Source organism: Brienomyrus brachyistius, chromosome 5 (assembly GCF_023856365.1).
Source record: "Brienomyrus brachyistius isolate T26 chromosome 5, BBRACH_0.4, whole genome shotgun sequence".
In the NCBI taxonomy this organism is placed as follows: domain Eukaryota; kingdom Metazoa; phylum Chordata; class Actinopteri; order Osteoglossiformes; family Mormyridae; genus Brienomyrus; species Brienomyrus brachyistius.
Genome location: NC_064537.1, coordinates 25,891,073 through 25,912,214, shown reverse-complemented (window position 1 = coordinate 25,912,214; position 21,142 = coordinate 25,891,073).

The window sequence follows — 21,142 nt, the reverse complement described above, 5'->3', positions numbered from 1 at the left end:
TTAGAATGAAAGAGATAAATACCTGAAGTGTCTTTCCTCGATAGGAAGAGGTAGATGAAATCAGTGTAAACCAACTGTTGTTGTGCCGTGTCCATGGATGAGACTTGGTCGCTCAGAGCCTTTACACTGAAATGGAGACGTTAATTCCAGTAAGTGTGACCATTCCATTCAAAGGTTAAGATAATTTCCACTACCATGGAAAGCACCCTTGACACAGAGGGTCAGGTTTGTACGTACACAGCCTGGTAGGTCTCACAGCTGAAGTTCTTTGTGCTGAGACAGGACAGAAACTCTTCAGACACTGATGGCAAGAACGGGTGAAGTCTCCTCTGGAACCACTGGTCGATAAAGCTGACGTTTTGCAGTTGCGTATTGCTCAAGTTATTAATTCTGACTTCTTCGATTGCATCCAGGACTACTGAGCCGATAGAGCTATTGATCTGGTTGGACTGAAGGAGAGGAAGGGTAGCGTCTCAGTGAGACCTTGGCAGTGACAACTGGCAAAGCTTTTAAAATGGACTACTCTTGCTTACAGGTTATCAAGGAATATCTAGTAGCTTGTAAAGTGGAGATATAACCGATAGAGAATGCATTAGATCGGCTCGGAATTCGGTGTACCATATCTGAGTATGAATCCAATGCTTCATCAAGGACCGCAGAGAATTTGGTGAAAATCAGCTTCCAGGTTAATAACGGGTAACTTAGGCTAGTGGCCAGTTTGCACTGCAAGAGACTGATCAGATTTTCCGTTGTGAATTCCGCTTCCTTCAGGAAAAAGAAAGAAAGACAACAGAATTAGCCTTGTACTAGAGGCAATTTAACTGCTGTTTCAAATGTTTGTGACATGAGCACAGAACATTCTCCAGGTGCTGCTAATACATTTAGGAATATAGTGGAAAGTGACATACTGGGGAACAGACAAAATCAGCAATGCTGAAGTTGCAGAGCATCCCAGCTGCGCTCTGATGAGCCACCAACTGGTCGGATGGAGATCTATGGAAGAGAGTCAGGGAAAGTACGATTTTAAATAAAGTCCACATTCAGTGGTGCGATACCAAAATAAACAAATAAATAAATAAATGTCAAGACGTATTCACTCTTGCTCTCATTTGAATTGTAAAGCTTCCAACACAAGAAAGAATTCTCACAATTACAGAGCCCCTTAAACATTTGTAGAAAATTCTCAAATTAAAAGCATAAAAACCTACCCCTGAAGAGTGGAACAAACGTCTCTCTCTAGAAAACATAGAGAAGACAGAGTTAGTTTTAACATAATAGAGACAATCAAAATCAATTTTGCTTGCTACAGTAATTATTAAAAAAAAAAAGCTCTCCAAAATGAACTCACCATTGATCGGTGTATCTTCGCACTGGAAAAATATGAGAAAAAGCAAAGAACATGTTACAATGTACAAAGTCATTCAATTGCTTTGTTTACCTCTGTCATCTGTGTATGTAAATGGAAGAAGCTCAATATCAAACTATGAGACTGAATATGCAAAATTCCATAATTAACTTACGTGACCAGCGACAGGCAGCGGTGTGCACACTTTTTTGGGTAAGGGGAGGAGGGGAGGATGAAAAAGGCGTCAGTGAGAAAGTCTTTTTTTAATGTTTGATAAACTGATGTTTATGAATAAAGGACAATTTAAAATTACAGCTCATTGCTATGGATCCAACATCCACAGGGTTAAAAGAATTCCTTGAACACCTACTGTATGGAGCTCTTTGCATTAGCAAGACCTTGCAGGATTCAATGCCATGGGTGAGGTCTTGTGGAAGAGATTCAATGCTTTGGTCAAGCCCAGTGAATCTGAGTGAGCATTAACAGAATAAAAGGGTACCATGAGTCTTTGTTTGTAACATGTCAGGTGAAAGCCTTGGTCTGTAAAACACAGGACGTCAAGGTAAGCCTTAACATTCTTACATGGCACGGTACGACTGGCAGGTAATGTTCCTGGGGATGACATCCAAACTGCTAGGTTGAAGGCTAGGCATCAGCACCACCAAATAGCGTTGGAACCAAATTGCAAAGTCGTTTGGTGCAAAGGTATCAAGTCTGGGTGCCAGTGCTGTCAAGGTCAGGTTTAGCATGATATTCCTTACAGCAGAGTTTTCGATGACGGTTAAGTTTCTCTGAAAAGAAGAGAATAATTTGATTTTGAACAGTGTCCGCCTAATTCCATGAAGCCACGAATGTCATGGAAAAAAAAGACATATCAGAGCCAAAGTCTGAGAAAACGAAATCTGCTACAAACTAATTTACCTTCTCTGCGGCCTGAGCAAAATCTTCAAAGAACTCATCTAGCTCCCTGTCATCTGGAGACGTCAACAAGCTGCTGAAAACAGCAGTCACGATGGTTTCGTTCTCTAGAGCGTTATTAAGAGGATCGAATAACAGTTCCACTTTTTGTCCCGGAGAAAGGGAGTCCAGAATTTGCAGCTATATATGGACAACAAAGAAAGAATGAAAGAAAGAAAGGTTTTATTTCAGGGTATCGCTGAAAGCAAGAGTGCAACAGATTCTACGTTTTAAGACACTGGAACCCGGCAAAAGCCCTTTCAAAAAGATGTCATTGTACCCCAGCAACACCAAAGTCCTTCAGGTCTGAGTAGTTTGCATATTTGGAGAAATTTCCCAAGTTGAGGGACAGCCACTCCACTTGGTTTTGGGTGTTTCCTTGACAGGCTGAAAGGCAGAGAGAAGAAAGGTTTTTCACGCCAAGTAATGACTCCCATCAAGCACAACCAACTCCGTATAACTGTTAACATTTCAATACTGGAAATGCTACCCATGCTGATAAAACGCATCGGTCATTATCCAAAAACACAACCATTTACATGACTGCAGGTTTTTCTAAACCTACCAGGATCGTGGTTTTGGAAAATGGCTTCCTTGAGGTACGCGACCAAAACCTTGGTGATTTCCTCGATTTCTTCAGATGTCATTTCTGAGAAGACCTCGTCCATTGCAAAAACACTATAAAAGAAGACAAAGTGGAGATGAGTGCTTTGCAGTTCTCCGGTCCATCTGCCAGACTCAGTAGTTTGGCTACATTCACATTATCCCAAAGAGACAAAATGCATCAAAATTTTCACAATGAAACCGGAAAATGACTCACATGACTTGGTAATCAGTGCAATTGACATAAGAGAGTGTAATGGAAAGCATCTCTGCATTGAAACTGGGAAGGAGGACAGTCAGCTTGACAGTGAACCAATCGACCCAGTCCTGCCTATTAAATTGTGGGAGATAATCGCGGATGACTGTGAAAGTCCGATTCATCATGACATCCCGTACTGCAGGTGTGATATCTGGAAGCTGGACAAACACAAAAGAAGAAATTACAATTTCCACTCCAGCATCATCAAGGTATTGCATTTTTTCATTTTTAAAACACTTCAGTGGATTTTGCATTTACAGCTGGAGGTGCTCACCGTTGGACTTTGGGCCAGTTCCGTCAGAAATTCATCGACGTTCTGGAAGGCGTTACCGATCTCCAAGTGGTCAAACACAGCATCTATCTGGCTTGTGTTGTTCAGTGTACCAGAGCTCAGTAGCATCTCAGCAGTTTGGGCTGGTGATAGTGTTGCCAGTGATTGGAGCTGGAAAAGGGCCAGAAAGAAGTCAGATTTGTAATTACACTGACGGCAAAACTCTGTACTATCATACTTAATATAAATTGCAGTGAGTTCAGGGTGAATGTTTTGGAACCATGAGTAAAGTGACTAGAGGGAAAAAATAGGTACTGTACCCAAGTGATGTTAAAGACCTTCAGCTCAGAGTAGTTCACATATCCGGAGAAATTTCCTAAGTTGATGTACAGCCACTCAGCATGGTTTTGAGCGTTCAGTTGGCAGGCTGACAGACATAGCAAAGGAACAATTTGCTTTCAGGTCAATAATTCTCAAGCTGAATAAAGAACCCATTGTAATTACAAACTTTTCAAGACCAATGATAGTAATGGTGTTTAGAGAAAGCAGAGTATTAAATTGGCAAATGCATCCAGTTGAGCAAGTAAAAAAGTTTAATCTATCCTACCTGAATCATGCTTTTGGAAAATGGCTTCCTTGAGGTATGCAACCAAAACCGTGGTTATTTCCTTGATTTGATCAGATGTCATTTCTGGGAAGACCTTGTCCATTCCAAAAACACTAGAAAGGAAGACAAAGTGGCGATGAGTGCTTCGCTGTTCTCTGGTCCATCTGCCAGACTCAGTAGTTTGGCTACATTCACATTATCCCAAAGAGACAAAATGCATGAAAATTTTCACAATGAAACCGGAAAATGACTCACATGACTTGGTAATCAGTGCAATTGACATAAGAGAGTGTAATGGAAAGCATCTCTGCATTGAAACTGGGAAGGAGGACTGTCAGCTTGACAGTGAACCAATCGACCCAGTCCTGCTTATTAAATTCAGGGAGATAATCGCGGATGACTGTGAAAGTCCGATTCATCATGACATCCCGTACTGCAGGTGTGATATCTGCAAGCTGGACATAGAAAAAGCAAGAGATTAAATGATTCGATCAGCATTCATGTATTGAGTATTGTTCTGTTTTGCAATCTCCAGTTGATCCACTTGAAGGCACTCACCTCGGAGCCTTTGGCCAGTTCCGTCAGGAATTCATCAATGCTCTGGAAAGGGGTTATTTCCTCCAGGTGGTCAAACACAAGAGCTATCTGTTCTGCGTTTTTCAGTACACCGCAGCTCAGTACCATGTCCGCTGTTTGGGTTGGTGTCAGTGCTGCCAGTGATTCAAGCTGGAAAATAGTACAAGAAAGGGAGGGTGGTGGAGATGCATAATCACATTCAAAGCAGCGCAATGTGGTGAAACTGAAAGAGTGTAGGGTCTTCAGTGTGAATTTTCTAAAAATAAAGGGAGAATAGTGACTGAAAAACAAAGGTATCGCACCCCTGTAATATTGAAGTCCATCAGCACAGAGTAATTGAGGTACGTGGAGAAATATCCCAAATTGATGGACAGCCACTCAGCATCATCGTGGATATTCTGTCGACAGGCTGAAAGGTATGAGTAAGAAGCAATTTGCATCCAGATTCGGAGTACGCTTAACATACTGTGAACCCAATAAAACTGACAACTTAGCATTTAAAATGGCAAAAGCAGCAAATGTCACGCCAAAGCATATAAACATGGAAAATTCTGGCTGTTCCAACCCTACCAGCAACATCGTTTTGGCCAGTGGAATCCTTGAGGTATGTGACCAAAACCTTGGTGATTTCCTGGATTTGTTCAGATGTCATTTCTGAGAAGACCTGGTCCATTCCATAAACACTATAAAGGAAAAAGTTGCAGAGATGAGTGCTTTGCAGTTCTCCGATCCTTTTGCTAGACACTATTGTTTAGCCACATCCACATTGCCCCACTGAGAATCTAGTACTTTTCACGACTTATAACTTTCATAAATTAAACTGTCGATTAACTCACATGACTTGGTAATCAGTGCAGTTGACGTAAGAGAGTGTAATGGACAGCATCTCTGCGGTGAAACTGGGAAGGAGGACTGTCAGCTTGACAGTGAACCAATCGACCCAGTCCTGTGCATTAAATTCATGGAAATGACTCCTGATGACTGAGAAAGTCAGATTCATCATGACGTCCCGTACTGCAGGTGTGATATCTGGAAGCTGGAGAAGAACAAAAGAGGAATTTCACAATTGCCTTTGCTCTATATTGTTTTGAATACTTCAAAGGCTGTTTGATTTTCACTTGAAGGCAATCACCTCAGGATTTTTAGCCAGTTCGGTCAGAAACTCATCAACATTTTGGAAGGAGTTATTTTTCTCCAGGTTGTCAAAGACAGCATGCATCTGGTCTATGCTGTACCCTACACCAGAGCTCTGTATCATATCCGCTGTTTGGCTTGGTGTCAGTGCCACCAATGAATCAAACTAAAGAATAGAAAAAATGAAAGAAAAGAGGAAATCATTCATTAAAGTGCAAGGAAGTTTAACCAAAGGCAGATTTACTCAAGATTATTATTAGGGAGAACGTGTGTTTCACTGCAACTTACGCAGGAGAAATTGCTGTTGAGGCTGACAAGATCTACCAGAGGTGCAAAGACAGAAAATGTCCCAAAGTTCTTTTGAAGCCAATCTAAGCTGCTGTTAGTGTTGGAGACACATCCAGTATCTGAAAGAGAAAGAACACCTGAGCCATCTGTCTTTTTAGCATTCTTCTGAAAGACAAACACCAGTGTGTGGCCATTCACAAACTCTGGATGGTGCCAATACCAGCATCTTTAAAACAGAGAAGAAATGTATAATAAATGATATCTCAGAATGAAAGAGATAAATACCTGAAGTGTCTTTCCTCGATAGGAAGAGGTAGATGAAATCAGTGTAAACCAACTGTTGTTGTGCCGTGTCCATGGATGAGACTTGGTCGCTCAGAGCCTTTACACTGAAATGGAGACGTTAATTCCAGTAAGTGTGACCATTCCATTCAAAGGTTAAGATAATTTCCACTACCATGGAAAGCACCCTTGACACAGAGGGTCAGGTTTGTACGTACACAGCCTGGTAGGTCTCACAGCTGAAGTTCTTTGTGCTGAGACAGGACAGAAACTCTTCAGACACTGATGGCAAGAACGGGTGAAGTCTCCTCTGGAACCACTGGTCGATAAAGCTGACGTTTTGCAGTTGCGTATTGCTCAAGTTATTAATTCTGACTTCTTCGATTGCATCCAGGACTACTGAGCCGATAGAGCTATTGATCTGGTTGGACTGAAGGAGAGGAAGGGTAGCGTCTCAGTGAGACCTTGGCAGTGACAACTGGCAAAGCTTTTAAAATGGACTACTCTTGCTTACAGGTTATCAAGGAATATCTAGTAGCTTGTAAAGTGGAGATATAACCGATAGAGAATGCATTAGATCGGCTCGGAATTCGGTGTACCATATCTGAGTATGAATCCAATGCTTCATCAAGGACCGCAGAGAATTTGGTGAAAATCAGCTTCCAGGTTAATAACGGGTAACTAAGGCTAGTGGCCAGTTTGCACTGCAAGAGACTGATCAGATTTTCCGTTGTGAATTCCGCTTCCTTTAGGAAAAAGAAAGAAAGACAACAGAATTAGCCTTGTACTAGAGGCAATTTAACTGCTGTTTCAAATGTTTGTGACATGAGCACAGAACATTCTCCAGGTGCTGCTAATACATTTAGGAATATAGTGGAAAGTGACATACTGGGGAACAGACAAAATCAGCAATGCTGAAGTTGCAGAGCATCCCAGCTGCGCTCTGATGAGCCACCAACTGGTCGGATGGAGATCTATGGAAGAGAGTCAGGGAAAGTACGATTTTAAATAAAGTCCACATTCAGTGGTGCGATACCAAAATAAACAAATAAATAAATAAATGTCAAGACGTATTCACTCTTGCTCTCATTTGAATTGTAAAGCTTCCAACACAAGAAAGAATTCTCACAATTACAGAGCCCCTTAAACATTTGTAGAAAATTCTCAAATTAAAAGCATAAAAACCTACCCCTGAAGAGTGGAACAAACGTCTCTCTCTAGAAAACATAGAGAAGACAGAGTTAGTTTTAACATAATAGAGACAATCAAAATCAATTTTGCTTGCTACAGTAATTATTAAAAAAAAAAAGCTCTCCAAAATGAACTCACCATTGATCGGTGTATCTTCGCACTGGAAAAATATGAGAAAAAGCAAAGAACATGTTACAATGTACAAAGTCATTCAATTGCTTTGTTTACCTCTGTCATCTGTGTATGTAAATGGAAGAAGCTCAATATCAAACTATGAGACTGAATATGCAAAATTCCATAATTAACTTACGTGACCAGCGACAGGCAGCGGTGTGCACACTTTTTTGGGTAAGGGGAGGAGGGGAGGATGAAAAAGGCGTCAGTGAGAAAGTCTTTTTTTAATGTTTGATAAACTGATATTTATGAATAAAGGACAATTTAAAATTACAGCTCATTGCTATGGATCCAACATCCACAGGGTTAAAAGAATTCCTTGAACACCTACTGTATGGAGCTCTTTGCATTAGCAAGACCTTGCAGGATTCAATGCCATGGGTGAGGTCTTGTGGAAGAGATTCAATGCTTTGGTCAAGCCCAGTGAATCTGAGTGAGCATTAACAGAATAAAAGGGTACCATGAGTCTTTGTTTGTAACATGTCAGGTGAAAGCCTTGGTCTGTAAAACACAGGACGTCAAGGTAAGCCTTAACATTCTTACATGGCACGGTACGACTGGCAGGTAATGTTCCTGGGGATGACATCCAAACTGCTAGGTTGAAGGCTAGGCATCAGCACCACCAAATAGCGTTGGAACCAAATTGCAAAGTCGTTTGGTGCAAAGGTATCAAGTCTGGGTGCCAGTGCTGTCAAGGTCAGGTTTAGCATGATATTCCTTACAGCAGAGTTTTCGATGACGGTTAAGTTTCTCTGAAAAGAAGAGAATAATTTGATTTTGAACAGTGTCCGCCTAATTCCATGAAGCCACGAATGTCATGGAAAAAAAAGACATATCAGAGCCAAAGTCTGAGAAAACGAAATCTGCTACAAACTAATTTACCTTCTCTGCGGCCTGAGCAAAATCTTCAAAGAACTCATCTAGCTCCCTGTCATCTGGAGACGTCAACAAGCTGCTGAAAACAGCAGTCACGATGGTTTCGTTCTCTAGAGCGTTATTAAGAGGATCGAATAACAGTTCCACTTTTTGTCCCGGAGAAAGGGAGTCCAGAATTTGCAGCTATATATGGACAACAAAGAAAGAATGAAAGAAAGAAAGGTTTTATTTCAGGGTATCGCTGAAAGCAAGAGTGCAACAGATTCTACGTTTTAAGACACTGGAACCCGGCAAAAGCCCTTTCAAAAAGATGTCATTGTACCCCAGCAACACCAAAGTCCTTCAGGTCTGAGTAGTTTGCATATTTGGAGAAATTTCCCAAGTTGAGGGACAGCCACTCCACTTGGTTTTGGGTGTTTCCTTGACAGGCTGAAAGGCAGAGAGAAGAAAGGTTTTTCACGCCAAGTAATGACTCCCATCAAGCACAACCAACTCCGTATAACTGTTAACATTTCAATACTGGAAATGCTACCCATGCTGATAAAACGCATCGGTCATTATCCAAAAACACAACCATTTACATGACTGCAGGTTTTTCTAAACCTACCAGGATCGTGGTTTTGGAAAATGGCTTCCTTGAGGTACGCGACCAAAACCTTGGTGATTTCCTCGATTTCTTCAGATGTCATTTCTGAGAAGACCTCGTCCATTGCAAAAACACTATAAAAGAAGACAAAGTGGAGATGAGTGCTTTGCAGTTCTCCGGTCCATCTGCCAGACTCAGTAGTTTGGCTACATTCACATTATCCCAAAGAGACAAAATGCATCAAAATTTTCACAATGAAACCGGAAAATGACTCACATGACTTGGTAATCAGTGCAATTGACATAAGAGAGTGTAATGGAAAGCATCTCTGCATTGAAACTGGGAAGGAGGACAGTCAGCTTGACAGTGAACCAATCGACCCAGTCCTGCCTATTAAATTGTGGGAGATAATCGCGGATGACTGTGAAAGTCCGATTCATCATGACATCCCGTACTGCAGGTGTGATATCTGGAAGCTGGACAAACACAAAAGAAGAAATTACAATTTCCACTCCAGCATCATCAAGGTATTGCATTTTTTCATTTTTAAAACACTTCAGTGGATTTTGCATTTACAGCTGGAGGTGCTCACCGTTGGACTTTGGGCCAGTTCCGTCAGAAATTCATCGACGTTCTGGAAGGCGTTACCGATCTCCAAGTGGTCAAACACAGCATCTATCTGGCTTGTGTTGTTCAGTGTACCAGAGCTCAGTAGCATCTCAGCAGTTTGGGCTGGTGATAGTGTTGCCAGTGATTGGAGCTGGAAAAGGGCCAGAAAGAAGTCAGATTTGTAATTACACTGACGGCAAAACTCTGTACTATCATACTTAATATAAATTGCAGTGAGTTCAGGGTGAATGTTTTGGAACCATGAGTAAAGTGACTAGAGGGAAAAAATAGGTACTGTACCCAAGTGATGTTAAAGACCTTCAGCTCAGAGTAGTTCACATATCCGGAGAAATTTCCTAAGTTGATGTACAGCCACTCAGCATGGTTTTGAGCGTTCAGTTGGCAGGCTGACAGACATAGCAAAGGAACAATTTGCTTTCAGGTCAATAATTCTCAAGCTGAATAAAGAACCCATTGTAATTACAAACTTTTCAAGACCAATGATAGTAATGGTGTTTAGAGAAAGCAGAGTATTAAATTGGCAAATGCATCCAGTTGAGCAAGTAAAAAAGTTTAATCTATCCTACCTGAATCATGCTTTTGGAAAATGGCTTCCTTGAGGTATGCAACCAAAACCGTGGTTATTTCCTTGATTTGATCAGATGTCATTTCTGGGAAGACCTTGTCCATTCCAAAAACACTAGAAAGGAAGACAAAGTGGCGATGAGTGCTTCGCTGTTCTCTGGTCCATCTGCCAGACTCAGTAGTTTGGCTACATTCACATTATCCCAAAGAGACAAAATGCATGAAAATTTTCACAATGAAACCGGAAAATGACTCACATGACTTGGTAATCAGTGCAATTGACATAAGAGAGTGTAATGGAAAGCATCTCTGCATTGAAACTGGGAAGGAGGACTGTCAGCTTGACAGTGAACCAATCGACCCAGTCCTGCTTATTAAATTCAGGGAGATAATCGCGGATGACTGTGAAAGTCCGATTCATCATGACATCCCGTACTGCAGGTGTGATATCTGCAAGCTGGACATAGAAAAAGCAAGAGATTAAATGATTCGATCAGCATTCATGTATTGAGTATTGTTCTGTTTTGCAATCTCCAGTTGATCCACTTGAAGGCACTCACCTCGGAGCCTTTGGCCAGTTCCGTCAGGAATTCATCAATGCTCTGGAAAGGGGTTATTTCCTCCAGGTGGTCAAACACAAGAGCTATCTGTTCTGCGTTTTTCAGTACACCGCAGCTCAGTACCATGTCCGCTGTTTGGGTTGGTGTCAGTGCTGCCAGTGATTCAAGCTGGAAAATAGTACAAGAAAGGGAGGGTGGTGGAGATGCATAATCACATTCAAAGCAGCGCAATGTGGTGAAACTGAAAGAGTGTAGGGTCTTCAGTGTGAATTTTCTAAAAATAAAGGGAGAATAGTGACTGAAAAACAAAGGTATCGCACCCCTGTAATATTGAAGTCCATCAGCACAGAGTAATTGAGGTACGTGGAGAAATATCCCAAATTGATGGACAGCCACTCAGCATCATCGTGGATATTCTGTCGACAGGCTGAAAGGTATGAGTAAGAAGCAATTTGCATCCAGATTCGGAGTACGCTTAACATACTGTGAACCCAATAAAACTGACAACTTAGCATTTAAAATGGCAAAAGCAGCAATTGTCACGCCAAAGCATATAAACATGGAAAATTCTGGCTGTTCCAACCCTACCAGCAACATCGTTTTGGCCAGTGGAATCCTTGAGGTATGTGACCAAAACCTTGGTGATTTCCTGGATTTGTTCAGATGTCATTTCTGAGAAGACCTGGTCCATTCCATAAACACTATAAAGGAAAAAGTTGCAGAGATGAGTGCTTTGCAGTTCTCCGATCCTTTTGCTAGACACTATTGTTTAGCCACATCCACATTGCCCCACTGAGAATCTAGTACTTTTCACGACTTATAACTTTCATAAATTAAACTGTCGATTAACTCACATGACTTGGTAATCAGTGCAGTTGACGTAAGAGAGTGTAATGGACAGCATCTCTGCGGTGAAACTGGGAAGGAGGACTGTCAGCTTGACAGTGAACCAATCGACCCAGTCCTGTGCATTAAATTCATGGAAATGACTCCTGATGACTGAGAAAGTCAGATTCATCATGACGTCCCGTACTGCAGGTGTGATATCTGGAAGCTGGAGAAGAACAAAAGAGGAATTTCACAATTGCCTTTGCTCTATATTGTTTTGAATACTTCAAAGGCTGTTTGATTTTCACTTGAAGGCAATCACCTCAGGATTTTTAGCCAGTTCGGTCAGAAACTCATCAACATTTTGGAAGGAGTTATTTTTCTCCAGGTTGTCAAAGACAGCATGCATCTGGTCTATGCTGTACCCTACACCAGAGCTCTGTATCATATCCGCTGTTTGGCTTGGTGTCAGTGCCACCAATGAATCAAACTAAAGAATAGAAAAAATGAAAGAAAAGAGGAAATCATTCATTAAAGTGCAAGGAAGTTTAACCAAAGGCAGATTTACTCAAGATTATTATTAGGGAGAACGTGTGTTTCACTGCAACTTACGCAGGAGAAATTGCTGTTGAGGCTGACAAGATCTACCAGAGGTGCAAAGACAGAAAATGTCCCAAAGTTCTTTTGAAGCCAATCTAAGCTGCTGTTAGTGTTGGAGACACATCCAGTATCTGAAAGAGAAAGAACACCTGAGCCATCTGTCTTTTTAGCATTCTTCTGAAAGACAAACACCAGTGTGTGGCCATTCACAAACTCTGGATGGTGCCAATACCAGCATCTTTAAAACAGAGAAGAAATGTATAATAAATGATATCTCAGAATGAAAGAGATAAATACCTGAAGTGTCTTTCCTCGATAGGAAGAGGTAGATGAAATCAGTGTAAACCAACTGTTGTTGTGCCGTGTCCATGGATGAGACTTGGTCGCTCAGAGCCTTTACACTGAAATGGAGACGTTAATTCCAGTAAGTGTGACCATTCCATTCAAAGGTTAAGATAATTTCCACTACCATGGAAAGCACCCTTGACACAGAGGGTCAGGTTTGTACGTACACAGCCTGGTAGGTCTCACAGCTGAAGTTCTTTGTGCTGAGACAGGACAGAAACTCTTCAGACACTGATGGCAAGAACGGGTGAAGTCTCCTCTGGAACCACTGGTCGATAAAGCTGACGTTTTGCAGTTGCGTATTGCTCAAGTTATTAATTCTGACTTCTTCGATTGCATCCAGGACTACTGAGCCGATAGAGCTATTGATCTGGTTGGACTGAAGGAGAGGAAGGGTAGCGTCTCAGTGAGACCTTGGCAGTGACAACTGGCAAAGCTTTTAAAATGGACTACTCTTGCTTACAGGTTATCAAGGAATATCTAGTAGCTTGTAAAGTGGAGATATAACCGATAGAGAATGCATTAGATTGGCTCGGAATTCGGTGTACCATATCTGAGTATGAATCCAATGCTTCATCAAGGACCGCAGAGAATTTGGTGAAAATCAGCTTCCAGGTTAATAACGGGTAACTAAGGCTAGTGGCCAGTTTGCACTGCAAGAGACTGATCAGATTTTCCGTTGTGAATTCCGCTTCCTTTAGGAAAAAGAAAGAAAGACAACAGAATTAGCCTTGTACTAGAGGCAATTTAACTGCTGTTTCAAATGTTTGTGACATGAGCACAGAACATTCTCCAGGTGCTGCTAATACATTTAGGAATATAGTGGAAAGTGACATACTGGGGAACAGACAAAATCAGCAATGCTGAAGTTGCAGAGCATCCCAGCTGCGCTCTGATGAGCCACCAACTGGTCGGATGGAGATCTATGGAAGAGAGTCAGGGAAAGTACGATTTTAAATAAAGTCCACATTCAGTGGTGCGATACCAAAATAAACAAATAAATAAATAAATGTCAAGACGTATTCACTCTTGCTCTCATTTGAATTGTAAAGCTTCCAACACAAGAAAGAATTCTCACAATTACAGAGCCCCTTAAACATTTGTAGAAAATTCTCAAATTAAAAGCAGAAAAACCTACCCCTGAAGAGTGGAACAAACGTCTCTCTCTAGAAAACATAGAGAAGACAGAGTTAGTTTTAACATAATAGAGACAATCAAAATCAATTTTGCTTGCTACAGTAATTATTAAAAAAAAAAAGCTCTCCAAAATGAACTCACCATTGATCGGTGTATCTTCGCACTGGAAAAATATGAGAAAAAGCAAAGAACATGTTACAATGTACAAAGTCATTCAATTGCTTTGTTTACCTCTGTCATCTGTGTATGTAAATGGAAGAAGCTCAATATCAAACTATGAGACTGAATATGCAAAATTCCATAATTAACTTACGTGACCAGCGACAGGCAGCGGTGTGCACACTTTTTTGGGTAAGGGGAGGAGGGGAGGATGAAAAAGGCGTCAGTGAGAAAGTCTTTTTTTAATGTTTGATAAACTGATATTCATGAATAAAGGACAATTTAAAATTACAGCTCATTGCTATGGATCCAACATCCACAGGGTTAAAAGAATTCCTTGAACACCTACTGTATGGAGCTCTTTGCATTAGCAAGACCTTGCAGGATTCAATGCCATGGGTGAGGTCTTGTGGAAGAGATTCAATGCTTTGGTCAAGCCCAGTGAATCTGAGTGAGCATTAACAGAATAAAAGGGTACCATGAGTCTTTGTTTGTAACATGTCAGGTGAAAGCCTTGGTCTGTAAAACACAGGACGTCAAGGTAAGCCTTAACATTCTTACATGGCACGGTACGACTGGCAGGTAATGTTCCTGGGGATGACATCCAAACTGCTAGGTTGAAGGCTAGGCATCAGCACCACCAAATAGCGTTGGAACCAAATTGCAAAGTCGTTTGGTGCAAAGGTATCAAGTCTGGGTGCCAGTGCTGTCAAGGTCAGGTTTAGCATGATATTCCTTACAGCAGAGTTTTCGATGACGGTTAAGTTTCTCTGAAAAGAAGAGAATAATTTGATTTTGAACAGTGTCCGCCTAATTCCATAAAGCCACGAATGTCATGGAAAAAAAAAGCCATATCAGAGCCAAAGTCTGAGAAAACGAAATCTGCTACAAACTAATTTACCTTCTCTGCGGCCTGAGCTAAATCTTCAAAGAACTCATCTAGCTCCCTGTCATCTGGAGACGTCAACAAGCTGCTGAAAACAGCAGTCACGATGGTTTCGTTCTCTAGAGCGTTATTAAGAGGATCGAATAACAGTTCCACTTTTTGTCCCGGAGAAAGGGAGTCCAGAATTTGCAGCTATATATGGACAACAAAGAAAGAATGAAAGAAAGAAAGGTTTTATTTCAGGGTATCGCTGAAAGCAAGAGTGCAACAGATTCTACGTTTTAAGACACTGGAACCCGGCAAAAGCCCTTTCAAAAAGATGTCATTGTACCCCAGCAACACCAAAGTCCTTCAGGTCTGAGTAGTTTGCATATTTGGAGAAATTTCCCAAGTTGAGGGACAGCCACTCCACTTGGTTTTGGGTGTTTCCTTGACAGGCTGAAAGGCAGAGAGAAGAAAGGTTTTTCACGCCAAGTAATGACTCCCATCAAGCACAACCAACTCCGTATAACTGTTAACATTTCAATACTGGAAATGCTACCCATGCTGATAAAACGCATCGGTCATTATCCAAAAACACAACCATTTACATGACTGCAGGTTTTTCTAAACCTACCAGGATCGTGGTTTTGGAAAATGGCTTCCTTGAGGTACGCGACCAAAACCTTGGTGATTTCCTCGATTTCTTCAGATGTCATTTCTGAGAAGACCTCGTCCATTGCAAAAACACTATAAAAGAAGACAAAGTGGAGATGAGTGCTTTGCAGTTCTCCGGTCCATCTGCCAGACTCAGTAGTTTGGCTACATTCACATTATCCCAAAGAGACAAAATGCATCAAAATTTTCACAATGAAACCGGAAAATGACTCACATGACTTGGTAATCAGTGCAATTGACATAAGAGAGTGTAATGGAAAGCATCTCTGCATTGAAACTGGGAAGGAGGACAGTCAGCTTGACAGTGAACCAATCGACCCAGTCCTGCCTATTAAATTGTGGGAGATAATCGCGGATGACTGTGAAAGTCCGATTCATCATGACATCCCGTACTGCAGGTGTGATATCTGGAAGCTGGACAAACACAAAAGAAGAAATTACAATTTCCACTCCAGCATCATCAAGGTATTGCATTTTTTCATTTTTAAAACACTTCAGTGGATTTTGCATTTACAGCTGGAGGTGCTCACCGTTGGACTTTGGGCCAGTTCCGTCAGAAATTCATCGACGTTCTGGAAGGCGTTACCGATCTCCAAGTGGTCAAACACAGCATCTATCTGGCTTGTGTTGTTCAGTGTACCAGAGCTCAGTAGCATCTCAGCAGTTTGGGCTGGTGATAGTGTTGCCAGTGATTGGAGCTGGAAAAGGGCCAGAAAGAAGTCAGATTTGTAATTACACTGACGGCAAAACTCTGTACTATCATACTTAATATAAATTGCAGTGAGTTCAGGGTGAATGTTTTGGAACCATGAGTAAAGTGACTAGAGGGAAAAAATAGGTACTGTACCCAAGTGATGTTAAAGACCTTCAGCTCAGAGTAGTTCACATATCCGGAGAAATTTCCTAAGTTGATGTACAGCCACTCAGCATGGTTTTGAGCGTTCAGTTGGCAGGCTGACAGACATAGCAAAGGAACAATTTGCTTTCAGGTCAATAATTCTCAAGCTGAATAAAGAACCCATTGTAATTACAAACTTTTCAAGACCAATGATAGTAATGGTGTTTAGAGAAAGCAGAGTATTAAATTGGCAAATGCATCCAGTTGAGCAAGTAAAAAAGTTTAATCTATCCTACCTGAATCATGCTTTTGGAAAATGGCTTCCTTGAGGTATGCAACCAAAACCGTGGTTATTTCCTTGATTTGATCAGATGTCATTTCTGGGAAGACCTTGTCCATTCCAAAAACACTAGAAAGGAAGACAAAGTGGCGATGAGTGCTTCGCTGTTCTCTGGTCCATCTGCCAGACTCAGTAGTTTGGCTACATTCACATTATCCCAAAGAGACAAAATGCATGAAAATTTTCACAATGAAACCGGAAAATGACTCACATGACTTGGTAATCAGTGCAATTGACATAAGAGAGTGTAATGGAAAGCATCTCTGCATTGAAACTGGGAAGGAGGACTGTCAGCTTGACAGTGAACCAATCGACCCAGTCCTGCTTATTAAATTCAGGGAGATAATCGCGGATGACTGTGAAAGTCCGATTCATCATGACATCCCGTACTGCAGGTGTGATATCTGCAAGCTGGACATAGAAAAAGCAAGAGATTAAATGATTCGATCAGCATTCATGTATTGAGTATTGTTCTGTTTTGCAATCTCCAGTTGATCCACTTGAAGGCACTCACCTCGGAGCCTTTGGCCAGTTCCGTCAGGAATTCATCAATGCTCTGGAAAGGGGTTATTTCCTCCAGGTGGTCAAACACAAGAGCTATCTGTTCTGCGTTTTTCAGTACACCGCAGCTCAGTACCATGTCCGCTGTTTGGGTTGGTGTCAGTGCTGCCAGTGATTCAAGCTGGAAAATAGTACAAGAAAGGGAGGGTGGTGGAGATGCATAATCACATTCAAAGCAGCGCAATGTGGTGAAACTGAAAGAGTGTAGGGTCTTCAGTGTGAATTTTCTAAAAATAAAGGGAGAATAGTGACTGAAAAACAAAGGTATCGCACCCCTGTAATATTGAAGTCCAGCAGCACAGAGTAATTGAGGTACGTGGAGAAATATCCCAAATTGATGGACAGCCACTCAGCATCATCGTGGATATTCTGTCGACAGGCTGAAAGGTATGAGTAAGAAGCAATTTGCATCCAGATTCGGAGTACGCTTAACATACTGTGAACCCAATAAAACTGACAACTTAGCATTTAAAATGGCAAAAGCAGCAAATGTCACGCCAAAGCATATAAACATGGAAAATTCTGGCTGTTCCAACCCTACCAGCAACATCGTTTTGGCCAGTGGAATCCTTGAGGTATGTGACCAAAACATTGGTGATTTCCTGGATTTGTTCAGATGTCATTTCTGAGAAGACCTGGTCCATTCCATAAACACTATAAAGGAAAAAGTTGCAGAGATGAGTGCTTTGCAGTTCTCCGATCCTTTTGCTAGACACTATTGTTTAGCCACATCCACATTGCCCCACTGAGAATCTAGTACTTTTCACGACTTATAACTTTCATAAATTAAACTGTCGATTAACTCACATGACTTGGTAATCAGTGCAGTTGACGTAAGAGAGTGTAATGGACAGCATCTCTGCGGTGAAACTGGGAAGGAGGACTGTCAGCTTGACAGTGAACCAATCGACCCAGTCCTGTGCATTAAATTCATGGAAATGACTCCTGATGACTGAGAAAGTCAGATTCATCATGACGTCCCGTACTGCAGGTGTGATATCTGGAAGCTGGAGAAGAACAAAAGAGGAATTTCACAATTGCCTTTGCTCTATATTGTTTTGAATACTTCAAAGGCTGTTTGATTTTCACTTGAAGGCAATCACCTCAGGATTTTTAGCCAGTTCGGTCAGAAACTCATCAACATTTTGGAAGGAGTTATTTTTCTCCAGGTTGTCAAAGACAGCATGCATCTGGTCTATGCTGTACCCTACACCAGAGCTCTGTATCATATCCGCTGTTTGGCTTGGTGTCAGTGCCACCAATGAATCAAACTAAAGAATAGAAAAAATGAAAGAAAAGAGGAAATCATTCATTAAAGTGCAAGGAAGTTTAACCAAAGGCAGATTTACTCAAGATTATTATTAGGGAGAACGTGTGTTTCACTGCAACTTACGCAGGAGAAATTGCTGTTGAGGCTGACAAGATCTACCAGAGGTGCAAAGACAGAAAATGTCCCAAAGTTCTTTTGAAGCCAATCTAAGCTGCTGTTAGTGTTGGAGACACATCCAGTATCTGAAAGAGAAAGAACACCTGAGCCATCTGTCTTTTTAGCATTCTTCTGAAAGACAAACACCAGTGTGTGGCCATTCACAAACTCTGGATGGTGCCAATACCAGCATCTTTAAAACAGAGAAGAAATGTATAATAAATGATATCTCAGAATGAAAGAGATAAATACCTGAAGTGTCTTTCCTCGATAGGAAGAGGTAGATGAAATCAGTGTAAACCAACTGTTGTTGTGCCGTGTCCATGGATGAGACTTGGTCGCTCAGAGCCTTTACACTGAAATGGAGACGTTAATTCCAGTAAGTGTGACCATTCCATTCAAAGGTTAAGATAATTTCCACTACCATGGAAAGCACCCTTGACACAGAGGGTCAGGTTTGTACGTACACAGCCTGGTAGGTCTCACAGCTGAAGTTCTTTGTGCTGAGACAGGACAGAAACTCTTCAGACACTGATGGCAAGAACGGGTGAAGTCTCCTCTGGAACCACTGGTCGATAAAGCTGACGTTTTGCAGTTGCGTATTGCTCAAGTTATTAATTCTGACTTCTTCGATTGCATCCAGGACTACTGAGCCGATAGAGCTATTGATCTGGTTGGACTGAAGGAGAGGAAGGGTAGCGTCTCAGTGAGACCTTGGCAGTGACAACTGGCAAAGCTTTTAAAATGGACTACTCTTGCTTACAGGTTATCAAGGAATATCTAGTAGCTTGTAAAGTGGAGATATAACCGATAGAGAATGCATTAGATCGGCTCGGAATTCGGTGTACCATATCTGAGTATGAATCCAATGCTTCATCAAGGACCGCAGAGAATTTGGTGAAAATCAGCTTCCAGGTTAATAACGGGTAACTAAGGCTAGTGGCCAGTTTGCACTGCAAGAGACTGATCAGATTTTCCGTTGTGAATTCCGCTTCCTTTAGGAAAAAGAAAGAAAGACAACAGAATTAGCCTTGTACTAGAGGCAATTTAACTGCTGTTTCAAATGTTTGTGACATGAGCACAGAACATTCTCCAGGTGCTGCTAATACATTTAGGAATATAGTGGAAAGTGACATACTGGGGAACAGACAAAATCAGCAATGCTGAAGTTGCAGAGCATCCCAGCTGCGCTCTGATGAGCCACCAACTGGTCGGATGGAGATCTATGGAAGAGAGTCAGGGAAAGTACGATTTTAAATAAAGTCCACATTCAGTGGTGCGATACCAAAATAAACAAATAAATAAATAAATGTCAAGACGTATTCACTATTGCTCTCATTTGAATTGTAAAGCTTCCAACACAAGAAAGAATTCTCACAATTACAGAGCCCCTTAAACATTTGTAGAAAATTCTCAAATTAAAAGCAGAAAAACCTACCCCTGAAGAGTGGAACAAACGTCTCTCTCTAGAAAACATAGAGAAGACAGAGTTAGTTTTAACATAATAGAGACAATCAAAATCAATTTTGCTTGCTACAGTAATTATTAAAAAAAAAAAGCTCTCCAAAATGAACTCACCATTGATCGGTGTATCTTCGCACTGGAAAAATATGAGAAAAAGCAAAGAACATGTTACAATGTACAAAGTCATTCAATTGCTTTGTTTACCTCTGTCATCTGTGTATGTAAATGGAAGAAGCTCAATATCAAACTATGAGACTGAATATGCAAAATTCCATAATTAACTTACGTGACCAGCGACAGGCAGCGGTGTGCACACTTTTTTGGGTAAGGGGAGGAGGGGAGGATGAAAAAGGCGTCAGTGAGAAAGTCTTTTTTAAATGTTTGATAAACTGATATTTATGAATAAAGGACAATTTAAAATTACAGCTCATTGCTATGGATCCAACATCCACAGGGTTAAAAGAATTCCTTGAACACCTACTGTATGGAGCTCTTTGCATTAGCAAGACCTTGCAGGATTCAATGCCATGGGTGAGGTCTTGTGGAAGAGATTCAATGCTTTGGTCAAGCCCAGTGAATCTGAGTGAGCATTAACAGAATAAAAGGGTACCATGAGTCTTTGTTTGTAACATGTCAGGTGAAAGCCTTGGTCTGTAAAACACAGGACGTCAAGGTAAGCCTTAACATTCTTACATGGCACGGTACGACTGGCAGGTAATGTTCCTGGGGATGACATCCAAACTGCTAGGTTGAAGGCTAGGCATCAGCACCACCAAATAGCGTTGGAACCAAATTGCAAAGTCGTTTGGTGCAAAGGTATCAAGTCTGGGTGCCAGTGCTGTCAAGGTCAGGTTTAGCATGATATTCCTTACAGCAGAGTTTTCGATGACGGTTAAGTTTCTCTGAAAAGAAGAGAATAATTTGATTTTGAACAGTGTCCGCCTAATTCCATAAAGCCACGAATGTCATGGAAAAAAAAGACATATCAGAGCCAAAGT